Here is a 16,753-nt window from a genome sequence, read left to right as displayed (position 1 = left end):
AAAGGGGGTCTTAGATAACCCTGTTTCACAGTAAAGAATCTGAGTCCCCGTTGGGTGGGATAGAATTACCTGGTGACAGATCTTGCACCAGAATTCAAATTGCGTGACTCCTAGACCAGGTACATTGACTGTTCTAGGCTGCCTGGTTTCATATTTGTATTCTTTCTTTTGATCTAATTCCTCTCATGCCATATATTCATGGAGCCGTAAGTCTGAGTTGGTAATTGTAGAGCTGGTGGTTGGTGATGGTGTATGTGTTCAATTTTAGAAAAAAATTTCCAAATTTTTATCTAAAAAAAAAAAAAATGGTTTTGAAGAACCTAGGGGCAGGAGAGGAATAAAGATGCAGACGTAGAGAATGGGCTTGAGGACCGGGGGAGGGGGAAGGGTAAGCTGGGGCGAAGTGTGAGTGGCGTGGACATATATACACTACCAAATGTAAAACAGATAGCTAGTGGGAAGCAGCTGCATAGCACAGGGAGATCAGCTCTGTGCTTTGTGACCACCTAGAGGGGTGGGATAGGGAGGGCGGGAGGGAGATGTAAGAGGGAAGAGATATGGGGATATATGTATACGTATAGCTGATTCACTTTGTTATATAAAGCAGCAGCTAACACACCATTGTAAAGCAATTATACTCCAGTAAAGATGTTAAAAAAAAGAAAAATTCCCAAATTGTTAATAAACCTGTCTCCATAAATTTTTTAATGTAATCAATGATCAGGCTTTTAAAAATTTCTTCTGCATTAAAACATCCCTCTGCAGAGGTAAGGAGTAGATACTGAGGTACTGAGTCTGTTAAGGAAGTCCAGACTAGGACGCTGACTGCACAACTGTCACCCCGATTGACTCCCTTCTGTTAGGCACTCAAGGCCAAAGTGTTAGGCTTCAAGGAGAAAAAAATTCATTTATTAATAAATGTTGTGATAAAGCAACACAGCAAAAGTGATAAATAAAACAAGTGCACGTGCTTAGCATTCCACCTCTACTCACCGGTCTCTCCTGTTTCCTTGGCAGTGGACTGGGGGGTCTGACTGTGTCGGATAAAGTGAACTCTGAGGAAAGCACAAAGGAAAGGGAATGATAAGACTAATCTGCGCTGATAATGCTGCTTTGATTCTAGCTGGACTTGAACCAAGAAAATTAAGCCCATTCCTATTGAGTTACTGCTTTTGATGTATAAAGTGTTAGACAGTATTATAAGATCATTTTAGGTTGTCTCTAAACACCATCTTATGTCCTATGCATCATATGTAGTCCATAGGTTTTCTTTCTTTAGTAAAGACATGGTGCTTAATTCGCATAATAAGCTAAGAGAAAGGAACATTAATGTTCTGATTTTCCAGGTAAGGAAACTGAGGCTCAGAGCAGTTGAGTAACTTGCTCAAAGTCACACAAATGGTAAGTGCCACACCCAGTATTTGAACCCAGGCAGTCAGGCTCCAGAGACCATTTACTTTTGATCTCAAAACAAAAATATTTTTGCTTGACATTGCCTAGGTATATTTTTAAATACTTTTCTATATCAGTATATGCTTTTACATCATTAAAGATTATTTCAGTGGCGGTATCTGACAGTGATTTCTTTTGAACACAGGATGACACTGTTCTCAATTGTGTTGCTTCCTGTAAGAAAGGTGGAGTGGTTGGGGAGGGTGACGAGGACCTGTGGCACTTCAACACACCTTAGTTCCCTCTCAGGAACACCCCCAGGCCTGGATTTAGCCAGGCTTTGTGGCCAGAGCGGGACTGAGCTCCTTAAGTCAAAGAAGAAAATACTTCAAATCTGTAATATTCTAGAATAGGGTTGGAAAGGACGTTTGTAGAGAGTATGTGTGCTGACTCTGTCTTTTAAAGGGTTATATACCTTTGCAGTATCAAATAGATCGCTCATTATAAGCTGAAAACAACTCTTAAGATCCTGGAGTCAATTTGGCAGGAATAGTTAATTCTCTCAGATGCTCTGAACACTGATGTTGACCAGAGAGCTGCATGCCAATGCGGAAATAGCGCACCCTGTGAATGTAACACAATAGTTTAATGAAGGAGCAAAGAGTAGCATCCCCTCCCTTTGTGGTCCAGCTGCAGAGCACTCAGGCTAGCTAGCGGGTTCAGTGGTGCTGTGTGGAATCCAGTCACGTGGCTCCAAAATTAGAAAGGATAATTAGAGACTTACAGATACCCAGGGCCAATGGGTTCCTTTGTGTCTGGGTGCTTCTCCCTCTCCGGCCCATCAGCTGAAGACTGCAGCTCCAGTCAGTAAGTCCTGACCTGAAGCCTGCAGGGCACAAATGTGGTCACTGTGACCATTAGCAGGGTTGAATATTGTTTATTTCTATGGAGCTTGGGTTTGGACAGATGGGAAAAGGGACAGCAAATACAGCCATATGGCAGGGATTTCTCTTTTGATTCTCTGAAATACACACAACTGCCTTTTAAGATTACATTTTTGGTGTAACAGATATATATACTCCACGTCTGGGCTTCCCAGTTTTTCTTTCGGAGGGCGCTCAGGATCCCGAGGAGCCCCGCAGAGGGGGTGGATTACGTCTGTGTGCAGCTCTTACGCCTGGGGAGTGCTCCGCTCAGTTGGGTCCACTCCAGCTGGTAGTTGCCGGTTTTCTGCCTTCTCACCTTTCTCAAATGAAGTGCAGACATTGGAAGTATCTTTTTTTCTTCCTGTTTTTCTTTTTCTTTAGTGTCTTTCTGTCTAGGAAAAGTCACATGAAACAAGATTAGTACTTAGAGAAATTTGTTGAAGTGCGATTTCAAATACATTTTGACATCCCAACTTAAAACCTGCAGGTATTTAATTAAGTAATTAACTAATTAATTAATTATTATTTTTGGCCGTGCCACGCAGCTTGTGGTGTCTTAGTTCCCCAACCAGGGATTGAACCTGGGCCCCGGCAGTGAGAGTGCTGAGTCCTAACCACTGGACCGCCAGGGAATTCCCTGCAGGTATTTTAGTATAATGTAAAATATTAAAATCATGTGACATTAGTTAAGCTGGTGACAGGAAAAGACCTTGATCTTGTGAACTTGTTTGGGGGGATCTGGCTGACCTCCTCTGTCCTCTAGGTGGGGAGCTCCTGCCTCTCAGGTTCATTCCTGCTGCTCTGGTGATCTCTTCAGGCCTTTTCTCTCATGTTTTAAAACTTGTTCTGTAGAAGATAGGTTCTTATTTTTCTCTTTCTAGCTTTCTGAAGCAGTTGTGATGATGATTTTTTTTTTTCTTAACTGTAAAGGAGCCCCTGCTCATTGCTGAGGGCAGGGGCTCTCCTAGCTTCAGAGCCGGTCATATCTGGGTTCAGATCCTGCCTCAGGTACTTACTGGGGGTGTGATCTTGAGTAAGTTACAGAAAACCTGGGAACCTTTCCAAGTGTAAAATGGAATGAATAACACCTATTCAAAAGCAAATGAGATTAAGTGAAAAAAAATCAAGAATAGAAAATCAAGTGGTTTCACAATGCCTAGCATGTAGTAGGAGATAACTGTAAACTAATGATAATACGAACAGCAGTGGTAACCTGGAGAAGAGTTGTTATGCCAGTCTACCGCCTGCTCAGGCCCTGGGTCAGCCTCTGAGCTGTCTGAAACACCTGGTACTGGATGTCCTGAATAAAATTCAATGTACTGTGGTGGGGTGGCATAAATATGGGGATTTGGGATCAGAAGACAGGAGGTCAGATCATCCTCTCTACTGGCTGCTTGGTCCAGGGTAGGTTATTTCACTTCTAGGAACCTCCCGTTCCTTACTGGTAAAATGGAAATAACCTTATCACCCAGTTTACAGTTCTGTTGTAAGAATTTGCTAAGTTCTAGTTTGTGGATATTCATTTTTATCATGAATTTTGCAGTAGTCTGAGTAATAGTCTAAGGAATATAAGAAAATAAATAAGAAAAAGCCTGATAAAGAAGGAAAGACGCAAGAATTTGGTGCGTGAGTGAATCTAGGACACGGGGGCTGCATCAAGGTGACTGTGAGATTTCCAGTGTGGATGACTTACCAAGTCAGGAAACAATCAGCGGGAGTTGGTGGGAGCAGCAGGGTTTGTAGGAGGGCGCCTCCCAGTGGGGTCTGTTTACACAGATTGAATTTGAGGAGAGGGAGGACCCTTCATATGCAGAGACACGGAGTCACCATTTGGAGGGGAGGCTCGCAGTGAGCTCTGGGAGGGCGAGGAGCGGCTGAGGCCGGGCTGGAGAGAGGTGCACACGGGAGCCCTTGGGTGCTGCCCGTGCGGCTTTCTGATGCCACCTGGGTAGGACGTATGCCTCTGACCGGAGTTTCCAGGCGGCTGTTTGGTGCTCACCTTCAGTCCCCAGCAGTGTCCGATCGTCAGGGAGCCGGTGTGGCTGTCCTCTCAGGCAGGCCTGGCTCTGGCTCTGGGGGTTTGGCCTCTCCCTGTTTGCTGGGGTCTCTTGTATAACTCGGTGATGACTTCAGGAAATGGTCCTGGATTTGAAACAGGGTTTCCCAGAAGCATTCTAATTCTGTAGTTTAAACCTTAAGACATACAAAGTAGTGACCTGGACGTTGGTGTGAAGAGTGCTGTGGAGTGCTGGCTAAGTGGGTGATCTTTCATCCAAGACTATATTGCAAGACCTCAAATGATAGAGGACATTGGAGTTACATGTTATTACAAGGAGAATCATAGCTCTAAATAAAAACTGTATTGGCGGTTATTTTAACTGGTCAGGGTGATGCAGCAATCTTTCTATTCATATATCAGTGCAATATTTAACTTTTAAAGGAAGCAATAACGTTTTCTCTCAGCAGAGGTCACTTAACACAAGACTTGCAACATTGGATGAGAAACGTTATCCATTGATCCACTGGGGAAGAAAAAAGACAGAGACCTTCTCCAAATAAAGTTCTCTGAAAGTCTTTTATGTAGAAGTACCAATTTATCAGAGCCCCAAATGGGTATGTTTCCAGTGCTTTAATCTTGTTTTTCTTTTTCTCCCGTGTGTCTTAGACACTTTCTGTAAACTGTATTAAATTGGCACAAGCTCCTAGCAGAGCCCTGCTATTCAGTACCGTAGGGCCATGGTGCCAGGCGAGTTGAACATAATCTTTCTCATGCATGCTAATGAGGATTAATGTAAACTCCATCTAAACCATCTAGCGTCTAAATGTTAGAGAAATCCCTTGACAGCTTCTCATGCCCTTGTGCTTGGGCCTCTGTCCCCAGGCACTTTTCTCTGAAGCTGGAATTAGGAGGCACTCTCCATGCTTTGCCACCACAGATTATGACTCTGCTGGTCGAGGGTGGTACCCAGGCAGTGACAGCTTCGGAAGCTTTTCGTGGAAAGATGCTCATGTTCAGCCTAAGTTGTCAACCTCTGATTTTTGAGCTTGTTAGAAATGTGTAATGCAGACCTCATCCCTGACCTACTCAATCAAAATGTGTATTTTAACAAATTCCCAGGTGATTCATGAGTACTTTAAAGTTTGAGAAGCACGGGAAACTGTTAAAGGCAGAATACAAAGCTGAGTAAGACAGTCCGTGTCCTCGGGGGCGGGAGGGCGGCAGGCCTGTTATATGTCACTGTGCTACTGGCAGGGAGAAATTTCTTAACAGAGGTTCATAAAAGTGAGTGGCCCTGGCTGTGAACTTTGAAATGATTTCTTGTGTCACCTTTGGTGTAGTGATCACAGGGTGCCCATTCCTGCTCTAGAAATATAGAGGTTGACCCATTTTCCTGCTAGGAAACAGTATGGTTTCCTAGTGAAGAGTGTGGGTTAAGTCAGACTGCTTTGGCTTATATTTTGTGAATTATCTCTACTAAACCTCAGCTTACTTATCTGGGAAAAGGGATAATAATTTACTGTCACTTGATGATTACTCAGAAAATGTTGGCTCTTATTTTCAGTAATAACACTGCTTGAACTGTTCTCTTTAAAACTTCCTCAAAGTCACCTGCTGTGAGTGTACCATGGTCAGATCAACTTAGGATGTTGTTTATCTGTAATAATAATTCTAAGAGCCTTAGATTACTTGAAGGTGAGGAGTTTTAATGATAGTTTATTTTCTTCATAATTATACAGCAGCTGTACCTCGACACAATGGTGACATTTTCTAGTCAAGAGTAGTAATATGAAATCTTTAGTATAGAGAAATTAAGAGGTATTGAATAATTATTATTGTGAAACAAAATTATAAATGTTCATTATTCACACTCCATTCACTAGCAACTATTTTAGGGTTCATCATATAATATTATACTTAGGTCTGAGCCTGTCCCTCCTATTAGGCAGTGAACTTCACAAGTCTTTAGATTTAAGACTCAGAGAACCTGTTACAGAGTCCAGCACATGCTGGGTGCCCAGTTTTTGTTGAATGAGGAACTCAGTTAGCAGCTGCTCTATACTAGGTACTAGGTGTCTCCCAAAGAGGGGGCAGATAACTTCACAGATCACTCTGGAACAGGGCCTAGTGGGTGGGGCACTAAGGTTCCGAGGCCAGGACTACTCCAGCATGGGCTTTGGAGGACCCGGTGGGTGTGTGGACATGGTTGTGGGCTGGGGGAGACTTTCCAGGTGGAGGTAGAGTTAGGAACAGCTGCTTGGATTGGGGGCTTGAGAGTGGGGAGTTCAGGGCTTATTAATCTCTTTGCCTCCTGTTGTGTTAATTTTCTAGATTGAGGCCACTGAATCCACTTGAAAGGCAGTCATCATGCAGTTGACTTTTACAACTTCTGCACGTCCTAGGCACACCCAGAAGTGTAAAAGTTAATAAACACCTTGCATCTCGCCAGCCAATTTGAGAAATAAAATGTTGCAGTCAGTGCCTCTGTGGTCCCATCTCTCTTGTTCTCTTCCTAAAGGTCACCATGACCTGTGGGCGTGTATTGTGCCTATATAGGTGTCAACCCATAAACAATATATGATATTCTTTCACATGTTTCTGAACTTTATATAAGTGCTATCTTGTTTCCTTTTGTAACTCACTTATTTGCTCAACATTTCAAATTCATTCTTACTGATTCGTAACGCCCTAGTGTATTAATTATTTGCTGAATAATATTCATTGCATGAATATACACTGTAACTAATTTTCCCATTTGTCTAGTTATGAACATTTTGGCTGTCTTGTATTTTTGTTATTTTAAATGGCATGGCAGTGAACATTCTAATTAGTGGCTTCTTGTGCACATGTGGAGAGTTTCTCTAGGCTAGGTATATATTTAGGAATAAAATTGCTGGACAGTAAGTTATAATCATTTTCTGGGTGAACCAAGGCATTCTTGAAAGGGCATATTACATTTTCTTTGAGAGTATGTAATTTTATCTACTTCTGTTTATAAAGTAATTTTTAGTTATTTTACCTCCTGATCCTTATAATTCCCAAATCCCAACAAAAATAGCAGGAGCTTAAAGAGAAAGCATGGGAAAAAAATGAAGCGAAACCAGTCTCCTTTCCCTTCAGGAGCTCTGATGTGTACTCTGTTATCCATTAGTTAGGCCTGGTGCGAGTCCTTTCCGTCCGCCCCGCCCCCGCCCCCCACCCCCAAGTCCCGTAGGTCCCAGTTTCTCAGATGCCTTGGTGGCAGTTGTTGCCTGCGTCTGACAGCTGTGAGTGTTGTCAGTCCGCTTCTGGCCGTCTAAAGCAGGGTTTGAGCAAAAGGCCAAATGAGTCTTTTCATTTAAGGATAGCAGAAAAACAGAAACAAAACTAGAAAATAGGAAAACACAAATCACATAAAATTAGGTGTGAATTTAACACAGGTGAATTTTATATAATATAAATGAATCAGATCTATTTATTGCCTATTTCAGCCATTCCCTTATAGCCAGAATGTGTGTGCTGTAGGAAATGACGGTCTTTAAAAATAGGACCTCAAAAACTGTAGTGCTACTTAAGAAAAACAATGCTGAGATTAACACTTTTGTTCTTCTTTTTCAAATGATGTTGGACAAACTCTCTTTCTCACATAAGCAGCAACCACTCCAGATAAGCTAGCACAGCTGTCCTTTCTCCCTGTAGTCAGCTGGCCTCCTGGCTTCTAAAGAGTTAAGCTGGAGGTTTGTGAGGTCATGCGTGGCTTCCCAGGATCTGGACTTCTGAAGCTCTCTTGGAGGGGGGCTGCCTGCGGAGAGGGGAGGCGGGGCAAGGGGAAGTACTCCTTCAGCTTCTTCAAGTTCTTACCCCGCAGTCCTGAGGGAACAGTGGCGTTCTGGGAGAATGTCGCTGCCGAGTCAGGGTGCAGCAGTCTGCGCTCCCAAAGGAAGCAGCTGTAGAAGTGCATTGAAAGAGCCCTTGCCGATGATGAAGTTCTGCTAAACAGATGGGACCAGGGGATGTTCTTTGTATTCGTGACAAAATTACGGGCAGGCTGTTTGCTGACAAAGGTAACTGGAATTGACTTTATGTTCTTTGTCTGGTCCCAGGCAGTGCTGGATTATGTGTGATTGTACTTACAGAAAATTCCTTGGATTTTAAACTTTTATTTCAAGTGAAAAACATTGTAAGAAAGTCTTAGAAGAAACTTAGGAAAATGATAATTCCTGTATATTGTTTTCTAAACAAGGATGTCCAAAGTGCGGAGGGTGTATTTGTACAGGGCTGTGATGTTTGGGCAGTGAGATGCTCCCTTGATGGAGCTGTGCTGCCCTTTGAGGCCAGCAGGTGTTGCTCTGCGCTCCTGCACCCAGGGCGGTGCCAGCCGCCTTCTACTAAACTTCAGGCGTCGGGAGGTCACCAGCTTGAGCTTTGTCATTTCAGTGGAGTCCATTCTGACTGCTGCGCAAGGCTTCCACTCTTATTTTGGTGTATCACTGCTCTAAAGGGAAGTTGGCTGTGCTGTTAGTGTAGAGGCATGATCTGTCTTAGAATTTGGCGTTGGTTTTGAAACTTCAAAGACTAGTCCGTTATCTAAAGAAAAAAGGTAAAGGGAGTTTTTATCTGGAGCTGAGGGAACGAGCTCCACAGTTCTCTCTGGGAAGGTCTCTCTTCATGTTCAGGCCAGGGCATATGCTGGGCAGCTCTCGGGTCAGATGGTAGAGAAGGGCCAGAGCCAGTGCGTTGATGTTACTTCCATTCTTGAGATGCTTGCAGTTAAAAGATTCATGGACACCCCAAGGCCGGTGAGAACCTCAGGGCTTGGATGTCTGGGGTAGTCAGCTGAGTGTAATTGGTGTGTTGGTGAGTATGTATGAGCCTGGACTGAGGAGTCATAGTCTCAGCGGTTTAAGTTTTACCTCCGTTTCTTACCGTTTGACCTCTAGTGAGTTACTGCACTACCCTGACCCTCAGTCTCTTCACACGTGAAGTAGGAACGGTGACCGGAGCGAGCTCGGGGTGGTGGTTGTGAGGGTTAACAGAGGTGCAGTGCGTGGGCGAGTTCAGCAGCCTTTCTCCTGTCTCAGTCAGAGCTCAGCAGGTGTGAATAAAGCACGGCTATTACTGTGTTTAAGTCGTTCTCCCTTACATCAGACGTGAGAGGGCCTGGGCTTGGGCCTGTAGACCGGTGGTCACAAACATGGACTTGTGGGTACACTCACACAGTAAACGTGTCAGGGCTTCTTTGTGCCAGGGTTCCAGGCGGTGCCTCCTCAGCGCCTGTGGCCCCTTGCCCCGCCCTGCCCCTCTCCCCCAGTCATCTCTCAGATGGAGCCTTTGTGGAAGGCTCCACAGAGGGAGGGAGGAAGATGGGTAGGTTGGTACAAAACCATCAACGCTGTGAAAACGTCTTTATGCTCAAGTCCTTTCAGTGAGGGTTAGTTTCATCGTCTTTGAATGGGGAGAACAGCACTGTGCGCTCACGTGCCGCTCAGGGGCCACGCAGCCCACACTGGGAGTGCAGTGGAAACGTTGTCGGGACCTGGCCACTCCTTCTGGTTCTTCCTGTAGGTGCAGGTCGTGCTCTGCCTGGAGCGGTGGCCGCTCTTACCGGGTTTTTCTATGTTCGCAGGTTGACCCGTTCTGTCTTCATGCTCCAGGAGTTAGTGGCTGGGTGAAGCTCCTTAGCTCCTATTTCCTGGACTATAGCTTGTGGATGATGTCTTTTTTCCGTGGTTATTGAAGACATTAAATGAGATAAAATATGTGAAAATGCCTAACAATTTGTTTGCTCCTTTAAGAATTGCTCTATGTTTTTCCGTTACTATGAGGGGAAAAATCATACAATTTGTAAATGAGTCTCTTTTCCCCTGTTTTGCTTTTATAAAGGTTTCATGTTTAGATTAGTGTTTCTAAAGCTTTTGTTTAATTTAAAATAGTTTAGTCAGTTTCTGTTTGCCTGCATGACTTTCCAGTGCAGCTAATCCTTATAGCTTTTAAATTTAATTTTGAACTAGTTTTTTTCAGAAATACAAAAGGAATATGTGCCGATGGTAACAATTCAAACTGAAGTCCCTGTGGTCCCACTTTGCCGAAGGGACCTCCTGATGGTTCGTAGGGTGTCCTTGCAAGGCATGGTCTGTGCAGCTCTTTGGGGACCAATTTTAAACTACCTTACAGTGTGAAAGCACAAACGATGGAAAGTTCTTTCGGAGTTGCCAGCCTCCTGAAACGTGGTTCCTCCCTACAGCTCTACCACGCAGCGCTGGAGTGTTTAGCAGCCCCTTGGAGGGCGCGCGCCTGCACAGCTGGGCTGTGTCACCAGAGCTGAGTGCATTCGACAGGGCCAGCTGTAGCCACACCATGGTTCCTGCCATCAGGCCAGAGTTCCTGCAGGAGAGTGAGCCATGGGCCTCTCTCAGCAGATGCCAGGGCTGACCCTGCTCTGAAAATGCCCAGTCCTGACGTTCTAGGGAGGCAGAGCCTGTGTTGGGTTCCAGCAGGGCTATTAGTGATTATGTAGCTGGCCTGAGGGTGTGATTCAGTCACCCCACTGGTGTACGGTTGTGTTTGGCTTTTTGTCATTAGTAACGTTGGGTTGAGGGAGCGTCAGAGAGGTGTGCTGAGTGTGGGCTTGGAAGATACGGGCTCAGCTGCCAGCCCGGCTGCTTACCAGCTGTGAGCCGGCACAGAGCTTCCTTGGTCCTCAGTTTCTTTACTTGGAAACTGGGACCATTGTGAGGTGTGAAGTAAAATAATGCACGTGACAGTGCTAGGTAGACTACGAAGTGCTCTGTGGATTCTTTAAGTCTCTTAAGTGTTTGGTGTCCTTGACCTTACCCAACCTCTTTGTGAGTATCGTGTGTCCCATCTGCTCCTGAGTGGTCTCGGCATGCCTACAGCCTGTCTTCAGAAGCAGGGCGGGCAACAGAGTTTCTGCGCTCAGCATGTTCTTCAACAAGCTACTCCCTTTTGTTGATTCAGCTGGTCCTCTGTGGAGGCCCTGCTTTTCAGCCAGGGAGACACTGGGGACTGAGGCCCAGAGCACCTCTGTTGGCCCAGCTCTGCTACTGATCCTGAGACCCAGTCACTTCCTCTCTTGATCCCTGCACGTCCTCATCTTTAAGACATTTGTATTTGACATGGAAATGATGATTCTCTTCCTTTTTCTGTCTTTCCTCAACCTTGCTGTATCCATCAAATTACTGAACAATTTCTGCTTCCCCTTTTAAACAGCTTGGGACAGTTATCTTCAAAAAGATAAGACAAGTGAGTAATGAGGCTGTGAACAGCAAGTTGAGGAATACTGTGTTGACTTTTGAGCCCTAAATGTGGAAAAGGGTGATGGGGTGTTCAGGGTAAGTATCAAATTGTCCTGCCCATAAGCCACTGACCTTGACATTGGTTTGTATTATATTCATCCAGAATTGGTCACCTTTGATTAGGGCTTCTGTGTCTCAGACCTGTTGTTATGGGAGCTGTGAGAACCTGAAGGGGAAGAGAAGAAGGATGCCCTGGCAGCAGAAATGGAGATGCCACCAGGAGAAGAAATGGAGAATGAATTTCTTGGAGCTGGAGACAGTGATCCCTTTGGGTCAGGGAGGGCCTTTGGCCAGGCTGTGTGTGCGAGATGTTTGCGTTGCTGTGGTTTGGTTCTCAGTGCTGTTCATCCATCCTGGTTTCCTAAGTTCTTTGTCTAAATCTTGTTGAATAGAGGAGCACATCTAGCAGGTGTGAACATTTTAGTCTGGCTTTCCCAGGACAAGACTGCATTTCTGGGTGACAGAATGACAGGGAAACATTTGTATTTCTTCAGTGTTTTGCTGCTAAAAGATAAGCAAAAAGACAGTTAAAAACTTATCTCTGCAGCTTACAAATCAGAAGGCTCAGGACTGGCCCAGGTAAGGGGAGACAGTCACTGACCGTTGGAACTTGTATCTCTAGTGAGTCCCTTGGGGGACCCATCAGATGAGCCGGCTGTTAGAGACTCATGAGTTGTCCTTCTGGTTGAAATAGGTCACCTAGAGAATTCCAGCACTTCTGGCTTTTAAGGCAGTGGTTGATAGGAGGAACACAGATTTGTCTGTGATTGGCTGAATGATCTGAGTGTGTGACTGTGTGTTACAGGAATTATCTCTGCTCTAGACCCTTCCAGTTGCAGTGTGAGTGAAGATTCTGTTGCTCAAGACTTGACACTTCTTGCTAAATTCTGAAGGGTGGGGTCTCACAAACTGACCTACCATAAACGTTGTAACAAGCAGATCAGTATCTATTTAAGTGCCAGGTGTTATAAGTGCTGCTTCAGGATTGGAGGTGGGGACATGGCCAACAGGTTTAGAAGGTAATGGAGAGTACCAAAAGTAATGGAAATAAAAACAAAAATAAGCAAATGGGACCTAATGAAACTTAAAAGCTTTTGCAAGGCAAAGGAAACTACAAACAAGACAAAAAGACAACCCTCAGAATGGGAGAAAATATTTGCAAACGAATCAACAGACAAAGGATTAATCTCCAAAATATATAAACAGCTCATGCAGCTCAATATTAAAAAAACAGACAACCCAATCAAAAAATGGGCAGAAGACCTAAATAGACATTTCTCCAAAGAAGACATACAGATGGTCAAGAAGCACATGAAAAGCTGCTCAGCATCACTAATTATCAGGGAAATGCAAATCAAAACTACAATGAGGTATCACCTCACACCAGTTAGAATGGGCATCATCAGAAAATCTACAAACAACAAATGCTGGAGAGGGTGGAGGGTGTGGAGAAAAGGGAACCCTCTTGCACTGTTGGTGGGAATGTAAATGGATACAGCCACTATGGAGAACAGTATGGAGGTTCCTTAAAAAGCTAAAAATAGAATTACCATGTGATCCATCAATCCCACTACTGGTCATATATCCAGAGAAAACCATAATTCAAAAAGAGACATGCACCCCAATGTTCATTGCAGCACTGTTTACAATAGCCAGGTCACGGAAGCAACCTAAGTGCCCATCGACAGACGAATGGATAAAGAAGTTGTGGTACATATATACAATGGAATGTTACTCAGCCATAAAAGGAACGAAATTGGGTCATTTGTTGAGACATGGATGCAGCTAGAGACTGTCATGCAGAGTGAAGTAAGTCAGAAAGAGAAAAGCAGATATCATATATTAACGCATGTATGTGGAATGTAGAAAAATTGTACAGATGAATGGGTTTGCAGGGCAGAAATTGAGACACAGATGTAGAGAACAAACGTATGGACACCAAGGGGGGAAAGCTGTGAGAGGTGGGGATGGTGGTGTGATGAGTTGGGTGATTGGGGTTGACATGTATACACTGATGTGTATAAAATTGATAACTAATAAGAACCTGCTGTATAAAAAAATAAATAAAATAAAATTCAAAAAAACCCGACAAACATATGTGGCCAATGGTAACTTTTACAGGTACAGAATCTAGTCCTGTGGCAGCCATGAAAAAAAGAAAAGACACATGCACTCCAATGTTTACTGCAGCACTATTTACAGTAGCCAGGTCACGGAAGCAACCTAAATGCCCATCGACAGACGAATGGATAAAGAAGATGTGGTACATATATACGATGGAATATTACTCAGCCATGAAAAGGAACGAAATTGGGGCATTTGTAGAGACGTGGATGGATCTAGAGATTGTCATACAGAGTGAAGTAAGTCAGAAAGATAAAACAAATATCGTATATTAATGCATATATATGGAACCTAGAAAAATTGTACAGATGAACCGGTTTGCAGGGCAGAAATAGAGACACGGATGGAGAGAACAAACGTATGGACACCAAGGGGGAAAGCGGCAGGGAGGTGGCGGTGGGATGAGTTGGGAGATTGGGATTGACATGTATACACTAATATGTATAAAATGGATAATTAATAAGAACTTGCTGTATAAAAAATAAAATTCAAAAATTCAAAAAAAAAAGGTAATGGAGAGTAAACCTAAGGAGGAAGTTGGTGTAAGGTGGATTTTGCCTTGAATTTTCTGGCATCTTGACCTTGAGAAGCTGGTGTGTCCCATCCTTGACTGTGACTTTGAATTCACCATGGAAATTGCATAGCTGAGCATTTTCTGAAGTTTAAAAGCGAGGGAACTCAAAAGTCTTCACCTGAAACACAGCCGAAGAATGTTACTTGTGGCATTTAATGTAATGACAGACTGCCCAGTCCACGGCCCCACCTTCGCTGTGGGATTCTGTCATCCTGGGCTCCTCAGTTGGTAAGCAGTGTGGATTTCACAACCCATTCCTTGGAAAGTAACCTTTTCTTTTTAAATGAGGAAAACATTTTTGCTAACAAAATATTTTACTGGGAAATTTAGGTTGAACAAAACAGATACCCACCACACACACACACACACACCCACACCCACACCCACACACCCCCCCCCCCTCAGGCAGCCTCAGTGCAGCGTGTGAAGTGTCATCTTGCCCTGCTGCTCCTCCTGGGGAGCTGCCCCTCCTGAGTCAGTCGAGCCCTTCCTGTGGCGCTGGGTCTTCTTGGGAGGCTGCGAGGTCCATCTGCAGGAGCTGGGCCTGGTTCCCAGGGTGGGCCTGCCCCGCCCAGGGTGTGGTAAGGATCCCGACCCACCCAGGGTCGGCCGGTGTACAAGTAATATTTATCTTGTGTTACACTCAGTTTTATGAAAACAGCTGAGGATAGCAGTCTGCTGTAACTGTACACCAAGTTGGTTAAAAGTGTCATTATAAAGGAAGTAACAGGATTTAGGGATATTTTTTTCTCACAGTACTGTATATATTATGTGACCAGTGGTTGTCCTTTCTGTGCTTGGATGCCATTCTTTTCACCTGTTTTCTTGATGGCGTATTTTCTTTTCCTGCTTCCTTTCCCTCTGTCTTCAGGGCCTTTCCATCATGCTGAGCCTCCACAGGCACAGATGGACAAGGCCTTTAAGCTGCTGTGTTGCCGTGGCCATTGCACACGTGAGGCCAGCCTGAGTCTCATGAGCCCAGGGGTTGCCTCCTGACCCGTCTGTGCAGGGTGGGCCTCTGAGGTTGTCCCGTGTCTGCTGGTGATGCCGGGGGGCCGTAGGAAGAGCGTCGTGCTGCGAGTTGGGAGGCGTGGGCTGTGGCCCTAGTTCTGTTCATATCCAGATTCTTAACCTCCCTCCGAGGCCTTCCTTTACTCATCTGGGAAATGAGATTAGATTCAGCAATTCACGAAGCATATTCTCAACTCAAAAAATTCATTATTTGGCTCTATGAAATCGTACTAATTCTGGCTCCTGAGATTAGCTCTTTGTGACCAGTTAGGACCTTCTACACAAGAACAGATTGAAAAGCAGCTAGGAGACTGGAATTGGAGCGGGTAGAAGAACTCCAGGGCTGAGCACCGCATGTGTCGCTCGCTGGCCAGCTGGGAGGCCAGAAAGCAGGTGCATGAGGGAGCAGGGTCCACTCTTCCCCGACTTTCTTGGGCGGCTTTGCACAGCCTGACTTTCTGCATGTTCTTCCATGAAAGCAACAACCACTCGTTACCCTTCCTCAGTCTGAACTGCTTGGGAAGAAATACTTATTCTGAAACCCAAATGCCCCTCTTCTAGGAAGGCGAGTGCAGAGATGGTAGGAGACTAATTCTTCTTCTCTTGGCTGAAGTAAGGAACTAAAGATTGCGTCTTTTCCGCCCCTTATCAGAGGGTCCCTGTTTCTCACATGAAGGCAGAAGTGTGGGCCCCAGCGGCTGAAATGAAACCAGGACGGAGGAGGTAAATGTCCACGTAATCCTCTCTGGAGTCTCAGTGTCCAGTGCGTGTATGTTGCAGGCCTACACTTAGGGGACATATTCTCTCCGTTTCGAACTGAAGAAGCGTGGACGTGACCATCTGGAGCCTGGGGCTTTATCGTGCCTCACATTAGCTCTGTGACTCCGGGCATGTCCCTTACTCTTTTTTTTTTTTTTTTTTTTTTTTTGTGGTACGCGGGCCTCGCACTGTTGTGGCCTCTCCCGTTGCGGATCACAGGCTCCGGATGCGCAGGCTCAGCAGCCATGGCTCACGGGCCCAGCCACTCAGCGGCATGTGGGATCCTCCCGGACTGGGACACGAACCCATGTCCCCTGCATCGGCAGGCGGACTCTCAACCACTGCGCCACCAGGGAAGCCCCCTTACTCTTTTCTGAGCTGGTGTCATGTTTAAAATGAGGGAGTTGGGCTAGGCAGGGCAGTATTTAGGGTTGTTTCCGGATCCAGTGTGCCAGGAACTTGAGATCCCCCTCTTCATTTGCAGGTTGTGGGAGGGGAGTGGCCATGCGGGAACAGGAGAGGAGCAGCCAGCTTGTGCGGACGCCTTGTATCCAGCCTGCAACCTCCTTGGGCAGAGGCTGTCTCATAATTTTTGTGCAGCACTAACTCCCAGTTACCACAGAGCGTCTTACAGTTGATGTTGTCTTTGGTCAGTGTGCAGATTTTGGTGTTT

At 45.1% G+C, this 16,753-nt stretch overlaps 1 protein-coding gene across 8 annotated transcripts in view; it reads left to right on the top strand.

Moving 5' to 3' along the window:
* The window catches only part of PSD3 (pleckstrin and Sec7 domain containing 3), a 669,219-nt gene that overhangs the window by 198,159 nt on the left and 454,307 nt on the right, over window positions 1-16,753 (top strand). Inside the window, exon 1 of one of the 8 annotated variants that reach the window (XM_079909132.1) lies at window positions 8,174-8,360. The exons of the other annotated variants lie outside the window; for them this stretch is intronic. The gene's annotated coding sequence lies outside the window, so the exon portion shown is untranslated. Of the gene's footprint in view, window positions 1-8,173; window positions 8,361-16,753 lie in introns of those variants that run through there. 8 annotated transcript variants of the gene reach the window in all.

The sequence above is a fragment of the Stenella coeruleoalba genome (genome assembly GCF_951394435.1).
Source record: "Stenella coeruleoalba genome assembly, chromosome: 21".
In the NCBI taxonomy this organism is placed as follows: domain Eukaryota; kingdom Metazoa; phylum Chordata; class Mammalia; order Artiodactyla; family Delphinidae; genus Stenella; species Stenella coeruleoalba.
The sequence above is the reverse complement of the archived record's forward strand: the minus strand, read 5'-3'. Positions and strand labels throughout refer to the sequence as shown.